We start from the raw sequence: 12,245 nt of genomic DNA, 5'->3' as shown, positions 1-12,245 counted from the left end.
AACATTTCACATGCATCATTAATTAACTTTACCGGCGGTATCCTTTGCCGCCGTTAATATTAACCTATTTGTAATATTGAAACTGCATATGCCGCATCAATATTAAAAAAAGAATGCATTTATTTATTTCAAAATAGTCACCCATGGTTGCGGTTTGTAACGCCCGACAATTACGCTTATTGTTGGAACTGCCATGACGTCACGGTCATGTGACCGAGACGTCATCACAGGTCCTGCGAGCTGAGCAACCATGGGAACATAACCTGCCTTGGAGTAGAAGGTATGCCGTGTCTATTATATTTTTAGTTTTTTTTGTAAAAAAAACTGGGATACACCTGGATGGGCAATATACTACTCCACTATGAAATATTGCCCGGGCATGGCCAATCTACTATCTTTCTGTGTTCTGTATACTTCGGATTTCAGGGAAAAAAATAGGAAGTCAAGCTCACCATTGTAGTAATCCCAGAAGGCTCGGAGCACGGAGACGCTGTGTCAAGCGTGAGAAGACCAGAAATGAAGAAAAAATTCGAGCTCACCGAGGCGTGAAAAGTAAAAACTAAATACTTTATTCACTTCAATCAGAAGCAGAGAATGAAACATCAGCACAATACAATAAAAACACTATCTACGCGTTTCAGGTGATAGGGCACCCTTAATCATGATGTCTGATGTTCCCTGTCACCTGAAACGCGTAGATAGTGTCTATTGTATTGTGCTGATGTTTCATCCTCTGCTTATGATTGAAGTGAATAAAAGTATGTATTTTTTACTTTTCACGCCTCGGTGAGCTTGAATTTTTTTCTTCATTTCTATACTTTGTACTTGCCAAAAAAATGGCTGGGCAATAAGCTACGTGGCTGGAATATAGTACGTGAATATGCATGTTGTAAAAACTAGGTGTGTGCATAGGTACTATACTTACTCTCTGCTTTCAAGGACCGGTCGCAAGAACTGCAAAATGTGATTGTATTTGTAGATTGAGGTCCTTGAAGCTGCAGCACCACTACTGATCTGTCCCTCCTTTTTCAGGCCCCTCTTGAAACGGTCCTTCATGGAGCGCCATCTGGTCTTCAATTGTTTAACTGTGTATAAATTGAAAAAAAAAAAAAATTAGTTTGAGAGAAAATATTGAAAATGATAACGCAACCGTGTGCAATCCCAATAGAAGACATCACTGACGGTTGTGTATCCTGGCATGATGGGTCACAGCAGCATTTTGGAAATACTTACGAAAACTAGCTTTGCCCGTGGGGGAAGCGCTGTCGAAGCCATCCCACAGCGATTGTGCCACCTCTATCCACAAACGGCGAAACATGCCCTGGTCCGCGTGCCGGGGGTCACGGCTGTCCCACAACGGGCCCCGTTCCTCTATGGATGCCACCATCAGGTCAATGTCAAGTGGGTCATCATGGGCCCGTTGTGAAACCTAGAATAAATGGAAAATATTAATGTTTGCAAGATAAAAATAGTTGTCCCTACCTCCTCCCCCACCACCTACCACCTCCACCACCCCCCCCCCCCTCCCACCACCCCCCATACCCGCAAAAACGAAAAACTTAAAGAAAAAAAAGGAATAGGTTTGACATAAAAACTTACTCGCCGTCCTGCAACCACAGCTTGGTCCCGTGGTCTCTGCTCCTGCTGCCTCTGTTCCTCCTGGCTCTCCTCCTCACTTGAAGAAGCCTGGAAAATAGTTTACAAAAAGTTGAGTGACCCATCTACAAATGACAGCGAATAGTAAGCAATAGTAGATCATGTACTCACCGGACTCCTCAGCGGTGGGGTGTGGCTTGAGTCACTGGCCATTACTAATGCAATTCTGAAATAAAGAACAAAATAAAATTTATCCTATGCACAATACAGCGGAACAAAAATACAAAAAAAATAAAAAAATTTACATTTCAACCTCAAAGAACATTGCACTCCAACTGAACTAACGCTGAGCAAACAACACTGCCACATTGATTAAAAAAAACAATGGCAGAGACAACACAATGCCAGAGTAAACAAAAGCCTAAAGATAACAAAACAAATACACAACAGACCCTATGTCGGAATCCAAATAGAGAGTTTTGTTTAAAAAAAATGTACAGTATGCACGGAGCAACCCAAAAAACACAATAAATTTTTTAAAGGAAAAAATTAACGACACCCAAAAATTAAGGGCAGAAACGGCAATCCTGGATACACCGCCATACTTTACAATAAAACCGACAGGGCCGGATACAATAAAAGGCCATACAACGCCATACATCACAACCAGAAACATACAACAATGTCTTTACACAACCACAGTGCAGAACATAATACACAACTTGCAATAAAAATTATTACATTTAATAAAAGGGTGCAGAATCATTCTATACTACCATACTTTACAATAAAACCGACAGGGCCGGAGACTATTAAACGCCATCATATAACGCAAGAATAAAACATCACAACTGAATACAAAAAACCTCACCAAACCAATAAATGGAAAATAAAAATGTATCCTGGAAAGAACAATAATCAAGGCCGCAGACAATGAAACGCCATCCTATACACAACGCCATACATCACAACCAGACTAAAAATGCAACAATATCTTTAAACAACCACAGTGCAGAATATAATACACAACTTGCAAAAACAATTACAAAATAAAACATGCAGAAAATGCACAGAATCATTCTATACTTACATCTCTGGACAGCGGATGAAGAAAAAAGAAAGTCTGGTCTGATGTGTAGCCTGTAGATGCTGCAGCAGAAGTGACAAACAATCCAAACATTTTCTTTATATATGGGGGATGTTTTTATCACTGTTTTCACTGTCTAGACACTGTCTAGACACTTTTTTGTTTAATTTTATCTAACGACGCATGCGTCGCACAACGCACGCACGACGCACGCACTTGCGTCTCGTGCGTTGTCAATTGGTTTCAATGGGAGATTGTAACGCAATGACGACGCACGAGCGACGCAAGTGCGACGCATGCGTTTTTTGGACGCTACAAAAATGCAACATGTAGCGTCTCCGACGCCACCCAGGTGTGGTGAAATGACGCATGCGTCGTGTGTTTTTACAAAAACGCACGACAATGCAACGCATGCGTCCCCAATGATAAAGATAGGGGCGCATGACGCATGCGTTGTCGTGCGTCGACGACGCTGCGTCGCATGACGCTAATGTGAACGTAGCCTTAGTGGCATATCTGTCTGCCACTGAAGCTGTGTACTGTTATACATTGGGCCTGATTTTCCCTGCAGTCTGACCCACCTATAAAGGGATATATAAATCCAACAGAAGTTTGAGTTCACCTTGTAACTGGTTTTACAGTAACAAATACCGTTAGTTTGGTTACGTTTTTCAAACAATGAGGAAGTCTGGTGGAAGAGGTCGTGGCCGTGGGTGGTCATTGCCAGCTGGTAATGATGGTAGTGGAGGTGGAGCATCAGGTAGTCGTGGGAAAAGCAATATAGCACCAAAGTCTCGAGTTGTTGAGCCAGGTTCATCGTCTGGCTACACAAGGCCTCGAATGCTCCCTTTTCTGGGAGTAGGAAAACCGCTTTTAAAGCCGGAGCAGCAAGAACAAGTTTTAGTCCAATCGAAGAAGAAAGAAGGAGAGGCGGCACTCACCGATCCATTCCGAGAGGTAACTTTTATTGGTTAAAAGCCATCACAGCCGGGGGTACAAAACATGCAGTGCGGCAAGCCTGACGACAGCCGTTTCGCGCCCTCCTGGCGCTTCCACGGGTCAGTGAGTGAGCATCCAGTGAGGCAGAGGAAGTAGGTGCACGGAGGTAAAATCCCTCCCCCCGCCATCAACCCTCCCTGCCCCACCTGGCGCTTCACTCGCTTACAAAATACTATTAAAAACAATTAAAACCAATATCAACTTAACATGCACTAATCACCGTAACAATAACGTTCTGGACTAATGAACAAATCTAAGGATAATGTTACATACGACTATTTTGACATACTCAGATGTACTAATCTTTTAACCCATTAAAAAGATTCTCACTTCGAACAAACACATAGGCTATTAGCTTTACAAAAGAACCGCACATTAGGAACTGGAAAAAACATCAGAGAAATAGTAACAGTGATCTCATGCACTTTAGACCACCAAGAAAGGAGTAACCAATAGTGACCAATATGAAAATATATGGAGGAAATGCGGGGCAAATTTATTATTTTTATTATTATTATTTTTAACTCATTGTTGATTTATTAAATGCCCTCACTTTTGATTAATTTTCTCTATGCCTGCTCACAAAAAAATGGACATATCTACTCGATCATTTAACCCTAAGGGGCCCATCGCCCGTGTATCCATGATCCATCTGGCTTCCCTTCTTAGTAGTATATTATGCAAATCCCCCCCTCGACTTGGTAGAGTTACTCTTTCAATTCCTGCGAAGCTCAGAACGGAGGAATTACCTCCATGAATCTCATGAATATGGTCAATTAATCTTGGTACTCCCTTCTTGGTGATAATAGATCTAAGATGTTCACGGAACCGCATATACAGGCATTGAATTGTCTTACCTATAGACAATAGACAATCAACGCCGCAAGAGAAAAAGTGTGTCTTGGAGGCAGAGACGTTAGAAATATCCACGGACCAACAAGTGCTCAATCTCACAGATCACGTATTGGGCCCAGGTCATATTTCGTTGTTAAATAAGGGACTGTCGTACTGTCTGCCCGATGAATTTAATTTGATGGACTTTAAGATAGACCTCTTTAAGGCAGTAAGGAAGATGCACCTGCATAAAGCTTTCAAGTCTGTTCAGGGAGCACCTGTAGTGAAAGAGGGCGAAAAACCCGTCACTATAGGTCCTCTCGGTTTTCTGGCAGGTGGCACCGCTGAGTCATTAGCAGACGTAAGAGGTGATGCAAGATTGCTGTTAAGTATCACTGATGAGGGGGTCGTTCATAACTATGAGGAAACAGAATTAGTGGAGCCATTTATGGGGGGAGTGCCGTCCCGTTATATGCCCACAGTCTCACCAGGGAATTTAATAGATCTTTTCGAAACCCAGGTAATTAAAGATATGGAGGCATTGATCTATCGAAAAGCTCCAGCTAACCTGTCAGCCATGGAGCAAAAAGCATTAACAGAAATTGCCCATTGGTCTGACACAATAGTAAGACAGGCTGACAAGGGAGGGAGGACGGTGCTAATTCCCAGGGATAAATACATAAGTGAAGCTATGAGACAATTAGCAGATGAAGACACATACAAAAAATTGCCCAAAGACCCTACACATAAAATTAAAGAAGAACTACGGTCTTTTTTACAGCAGTCAGTAGAAACTAATGTTATTTCCCAGAACAGGGCGGAGAAACTGGTGCCGGAGTTCCCAGTCAGGCCACATTGGTATCATGTCCCCAAAATACACAAGTCAGTGACCGATCCACCCGGGCGCCCTATAGTGTCCGGGGTAGGATCGGTCACTGAACCGTTGTCTCGTTATGTAGATTGGTTGTTACGTCCACTGTTAACGAGTATTCCATCGTATACTAAAGATACGGATGCGTTTTTGAAAAGTATTAAAAACTTCCAGTGGCAGCCAGGTTTTGCACTTGCATCAATTGATGTAGTTAGCCTATATATGAGAATACCACAAGAAGGAGGGGTGGAAGCAGTGAGGAGGATATTAAATACCACAGAATGTAGCGACAAATTTTGTGATTTAGTTTGCGCAGGACTAAAATTTATTTTGACGCATAATGCATTTACATTTTTAAATCAATGGTATATTCAGGCAGTTGGTACTGCCATGGGGACTCAGACAGCATGTACATTCGCAAATCTGTTTTTGGGATTGTTTGAAGAGCAATATATATACGCTGCTAATAACGTGTTTCTTAAAGGGAAGGTGCCATCAAAAAAAAATTTTTTCAGAAATTGTAAAAATGTAAATAATTAATGATTAAATTTTCTTAAAAAATATTATCATTTGTTTATAATTTAGTAAAATATGAAAAATAATTTGAAAAGTTTTGGAATTTCCACTTTTAAACACTAGGGGGAGCAGCTGCTGACATTTCAGAAAAACCTAGTGTACAACTAGCTCACATTACTGCACTGCAGTAATTATGGACGGAGTCTGCTGACGTGTGTGATGTCACTCCTCTCCTCCCCTTCTGGGTGTTTGCTAAGGGATTAGAGAAGATGATATTCAAGGACCCAGTGAGCAGCCATTTTGTTGGTGACTGCAGAGTATGGCTGCCGTCACACTAGCAGTATTTGGTCAGTATTTTACCTCAGTATTTGTAAGCCAAAACCAGGAGTGGAACAAATAGAGGAAAAGTATAATAGAAACAAATGCACCACTTCTGCATTTATCACCCACTCCTGGTTTTAGCTACAAATACTGAGGTAAAATAATGACCAAATACTGTGCGTGGACGGCAGCCTTTGGCTACTTTCACACTAGCGTTGTTGGCTGTACGTTGCAATGCGTCGTTCAGGAGAAAAAACACATCCTGCAAAGTTGTCTGCAGGATGCGTTTTTTCCCCATAGACTAACATTATCGACATATTGCCACACGTCGCAACTGTCGTGCGACGGTTGCATCATGTTTTGGTGGACCGCCGCCACAAAAAAAGTTACATGTAACGTTTGTTTGTGCGTCGAGTCCGCCATTTTCGACCGCGCATACACGGCAGAAACTCCGCCCCATCCTCCCCAGACCTTACAATGGGGCAGCGGAAGCGTCGTAAGACTGCTTCTGCTGCCCACGTCGGACATTTCTTTCACAGCATACGTCGGTACATCGGCCCGACACTGCGACGGGCCCGTACTGACGCTAGTGTGAAAGCAGCCTTATACTGACAAGTAGACAGTCACCGAGGATGGCAGGAGCAAGGATTCTGGGAGATATGTGGTGGAGGGAGCAGGGTGACAGCAGCACAGAGTATTTCAGGAGAGCAGTGTGCTGGTCTATAGGGGCCCCCTGTTTGGTGCGCGGAGCAGCCAGGGATTGTACATAGAGCGCTGTTTTTTATACACATGGATGGACCGTCTGCTTCACAGAAATCCAGGAAACATTTCTGCGGATTGATGGCCTGGTCTGATCCAGACTTTGCATACAGACCCCATTCCCCTCCTCAGATCCTTGTTATGACCTGGTGGTTAGGACAATAATGGACCTGATGATTAAGAGCACCTGGAAAGACCTGATAGCTACAAAAACACAGGACAAGCTCTGGGAAGTGGAAACTCTGCTGACCGCAATCCCTAATCCTATCACACACACTAGAAATAGCCGTGGATTGCTCCTAACGCTCCCTATGCAACTCGTCACAGCCTCAGAACTAGCTAGCCCTAAGAAAGGAAAATAAAGCCTACCTTGCCTCAGAGAAATTCCCCAAAGGAAAAGGCACGATCCAGGAGCGAACTAGACCAATAGTACAACATTGAGCGCTGGCATGGGGCAAAGATCTAAGTGGAGTTAAATAGAGCAGTCCACTAACGAATTAGCCTCGTCACCTGTGGAAGGAAACTCAGAAACACCCACAGCCACCAGAGGAAGTCCATGGACAGAGCCAGCCGAAGTACCATTCATGACCACAGGAGGGAGCTCGACAACAGAATTCACAACAGTACCCCCCCCCCTTGAGGAGGGGTCACCGAACCCTCACCAGAGCCCCCAGGCCGACCAGGATGACCCAAATGAAAGGCACGAACCAGATCGGCCGCATGAACATCAGAGGCAAAAACCCAGGAATTATCCTCCTGACCATCACCCTTCCACTTGACCAGGTACTGGAGTTTCCGTCTCGAAATACGATAATCCAAAATCTTCTCCACCACATACTCCAACTCCCCCTCAACCAACACCGGGGCAGGAGGATCAACGGATGGAACCACAGGCGCCACGTATCTCCGCAATAACGACCTATGGAACACATTATGGATGGCAAAAGAAGCTGGAAGGGCCAAACAAAATGACACAGGATTGAGAACCTCAGAAATCTTATACGGACCAATGAAACGAGGCTTAAACTTAGGAGAGGAAACCTTCATAGAAACATAACGAGACGACAACCAAACCAAATCCCCAACACGGAGTCGGGGACCCACACAGCGCCGGCGGTTAGCGAAACGTTGAGCCTTCTCCTGGGACAATGTCAAATTGTCCACCACATGAGTCCAAATCTGCTGCAACCTATCCACCACAGTATCTACACCAGGACAGTCCGAAGACTCAACCTGCCCTGAAGAGAAACGAGGATGGAAACCAGAATTGCAGAAAAATGGCGAAACCAAATTAGCCGAGCTGGCCCGACTATTAAAGGCGAACTCAGCCAACGGCAAAAAGGACACCCAATCATCCTGATCAGCAGAAACAAAGCATCTCAGATATGTTTCCAAAGTCTGATTAGTTCGTTCAGTTTGGCCATTTGTCTGAGGATGGAAAGCCAAAACCTCGAAACAAACTGGGAACCTCTGTCCGAAACGATGTTCTCCGGGATACCATGTAAACGAACCACATGCTGGAAAAACAATGGCACCAAATCAGAGGAGGAAGGCAATTTAGACAAGGGTACCAAATGGACCATCTTAGAAAAGCGATCACAAACCACCCAAATGACCGACATCTTTTGAGAGACGGGGAGGTCCGAAATAAAATCCATAGAAATATGCGTCCAGGGCCTCTTCGGGACCGGCAAGGGCAAAAGCAACCCACTGGCACGAGAACAGCAGGGCTTAGCCCAAGCACAAGTCCCACAGGACTGAACAAAAGAACGCACATCCCGTGACAAAGACGGCCACCAAAAGGATCTAGCCACCAAATCTCTGGTACCAAAGATTCCAGGATGCCTAGCCAACACCGAACAATGAACCTCAGAGATAACTCTACTAGTCCATTTATCAGGGACAAACAGTTTCTCCGCTGGGCAACGGTCAGGTCTATCAGCCTGAAATTTTTGCAGCACCCGCCACAAATCAGGGGAGATGGCAGACAAAATTACCCCCTCTTTGAGAATACCCGCCGGCTCAGGAACACCCGGAGAGTCAGGCACAAAACTCCTTGACAGGGCATCAGCCTTCACATTCTTAGAGCCCGGAAGGTACGAAACCACGAAATCAAAATGGGAGAAAAATAACGACCATCGAGCCTGTCTCGGATTCAACCATTTGGCAGACTCAAGATAAGTCAAATTCTTGTGATCTGTCAAGACCACCACGTGATGCTTGTCTCCTTCAAGCCAATGACGCCACTCCTCGAATGCCCACTTCATGGCCAACAACTCTCGATTACCAACATCATAATTGCACTCGGCAGGCGAAAACTTTCTAGAAAAGAAAGCACATGGCTTCATTCCCGAGCCATCAGAACTTCTTTGCGACAAAACAGCCCCTGCTCCAATCTCAGAAGCATCAACCTCAACCTGAAACAGGAGCAAAACATCTGGCTGGCACAACACAGGGGCAGAAGAAAAACGACGCTTCAATTCCTGAAAAGCTTCCACAGCCGCAGAAGACCAATTGACCACATCAACACCCTTCTTGGTCAAATCAGTCAACGGTTTAGCAACACTAGAAAAATTAGCGATGAAGCGACGATAAAAATTAGCAAAGCCCAGGAACTTTTGCAGGCTCTTCACAGATGTCGGCTGAGTCCAATCGTAAATGGCCTGAACTTTAACAGGGTCCATCTCTATAGTAGAAGGGGAAAAAATGAACCCCAAAAATGAAACCTTCTGAACTCCAAAGAGACACTTTGACCCCTTCACAAACAAGGAATTCGCACGAAGGACCTGGAACACCATTCTGACCTGCTTCACATGAGACTCCCAATCATCCGAAAAGACCAAAATATCATCCAAATACACAATCAGGAATTTATCCTGGTACTCTCGGAAGATGTCATGCATAAAGGACTGAAAAACTGATGGAGCGTTGGAAAGCCCGAATGGCATAACCAGGTACTCAAAATGGCCCTCTGGCGTATTAAATGCTGTTTTCCATTCATCGCCCCGTTTAATACGCATAAGATTATACGCCCCTCGAAGATCTATCTTGGTGAACCAACTAGCCCCTTTAATACGAGCAAACAAATCAGACAGCAACGGCAAAGGATACTGAAATTTGACTGTAATTTTATTAAGAAGGCGGTAATCAATACAAGGTCTCAAAGAACCATCCTTCTTGGCCATAAAAAAGAACCCTGCTCCCAACGGTGATGACGACGGGCAAATATGGCCTTTCTCCAAGGATTCCTTTATATAACTCCGCATAGCGGCGTGTTCTGGCACAGATAAATTGAACAATCGGCCCTTAGGAAACTTACTACCAGGAATCAAATTAATTGCACAATCGCAATCCCTATGAGGAGGTAGGGCACTGGCTTTGGGCTCATCAAATACATCCCGATAATCCGACAAAAACTCTGGAACTTCAGAAGGAGTAGAGGACGAAATTGACACAAATGGAACATCACCATGTACCCCTTGGCAACCCCAGCTGGACACAGACATAGATTTCCAGTCCAATACTGGATTAGGAACCTGTAGCCATGGTAACCCCAAAACGACCACATCATGCAGATTATGCAACACCAAAAAGCGGATATCCTCCTGATGTGCAGGAGCCATGCACATGGTCAATTGGGTCCAGTACTGAGGTTTATTCTTGGCCAAAGGCGTAGCATCAATTCCTCTCAATGGAATAGGATACTGCAAGGGCTCCAAGAAAAAAACACAGCGCCTAGCATACTCCAAGTCCATCAAATTCAGGGCAGCGCCTGAATCCACAAATGCCATAACAGAATAGGATGACAAAGAGCAAATCAGAGTAACGGACAATAGAAATTTAGACTGTACCGTACCAATGGTGGCAGACCTAGCGAACCGCTTATTGCGCTTAGGACAATCGGAGATAGCATGAGTGGAATCACCACAGTAAAAACACAGCCCATTCCGACGTCTGTGTTCTTGCCGTTCAGCTCTGGTCAAAGTCCTATCACATTGCATAGGCTCAGGCCCAAGCTCAGATAGTACCGCCAAATGGTGCACAGCTTTATACTCACTCAAGCGTCGATCGATCTGAATGGCCAAAGACAGACTCATTCAGACCAGCAGGCATGGGAAATCCCACCATGACATCCTTAAGGGCTTCAGAGAGACCCTTTCTGAAGATTGCTGCCAGGGCACATTCATTCCACTGAGTGAGCACAGACCACTTTCTAAACTTCTGACAATATATCTCCGCTTCATCCTGACCCTGACACAGAGCCAGCAAGATTTTCTCTGCCTGATCCACTGAATTAGGTTCGTCATAAAGCAATCCAAGCGCCAGGAAAAACGCATCAACATCACGCAATGCCAGATCTCCTGGCGCAAGGGAAAATGCCCAGTCTTGAGGGTCACCACGTAACAAAGAAATAATGATCCTTACTTGTTGAACAGGATCACCTGAGGAGCGAGGTTTCAAGGCAAGAAACAATTTACAATTATTTTTGAAATTCAAGAACTTAGCTCTAGCACCAAAAAACAAATCAGGAATTGGAATCCTAGGCTCTGACATCGGATTCTGAACCACAAAATCTTGAATGTTTTGTACCCTTGTAGTGAGATTATCCATCCAAGAGGACAGACCTTGGTGTCCATGTCTACACCTGTGTCCTGAACCACCCAGAGGTAAAGGGGAAAAGAGAGACAAAACACGCTGCAAAGAAAAAAAAATGGTCTCAGAACTTCTCTTATCCCTCTATTGAGATGCATTAATACTTTTGGCCAGCTGTACTGTTATGACCTGGTGGTTAGGACAATAATGGACCTGATGATTAAGAGCACCCGGAAAGACCTGATAGCTACAAAAACACAGGACAAGCTCTGGGAAGTGGAAACTCTGCTGACCGCAATCCCTAATCCTATCACACACACTAGAAATAGCCGTGGATTGCTCCTAACGCTCCCTATGCAACTCGTCACAGCCTCAGAACTAGCTAGCCCTAAGAAAGGAAAATAAAGCCTACCTTGCCTCAGAGAAATTCCCCAAAGGAAAAGGCAGCCCCCCACATATATTGACTGTGAGTTAATATGAAATCATAAACACAGAGATGAAATAGATTTAGCAAAGAGAGGCCCGACTTACTGAACAGACAGAGGATAGGAAAGGTCACTTTGCGGTCAGCACAAAAACCTACAAAAAGCCACGCAGAGTGTGCAGGAAAAAAAAAACCTTCCGCACCGACTCACGGTGCGGAGGCGCCCACACTGCGTCCCAGAGCTT

The 12,245-nt window shown here is 44.5% G+C and overlaps 1 long non-coding RNA gene across 1 annotated transcript; it reads right to left on the bottom strand.

The window, feature by feature from the left end:
- Positions 1-1,404: 1,404 nt before the first annotated feature.
- On the bottom strand, positions 1,405-1,799 carry LOC138663311 (uncharacterized). The gene is made up of 3 exons (XR_011318155.1): positions 1,768-1,799; positions 1,600-1,686; positions 1,405-1,429 (listed from the first exon to the last, which is right to left on the bottom strand). It is a non-coding gene; the product is annotated as an uncharacterized lncRNA (long non-coding RNA).
- Positions 1,800-12,245: the final 10,446 nt, after the last annotated feature.

Source organism: Ranitomeya imitator, chromosome 2 (genome assembly GCF_032444005.1).
Source record: "Ranitomeya imitator isolate aRanImi1 chromosome 2, aRanImi1.pri, whole genome shotgun sequence".
In the NCBI taxonomy this organism is placed as follows: domain Eukaryota; kingdom Metazoa; phylum Chordata; class Amphibia; order Anura; family Dendrobatidae; genus Ranitomeya; species Ranitomeya imitator.
The sequence above is the reverse complement of the archived record's forward strand: the minus strand, read 5'-3'. Positions and strand labels throughout refer to the sequence as shown.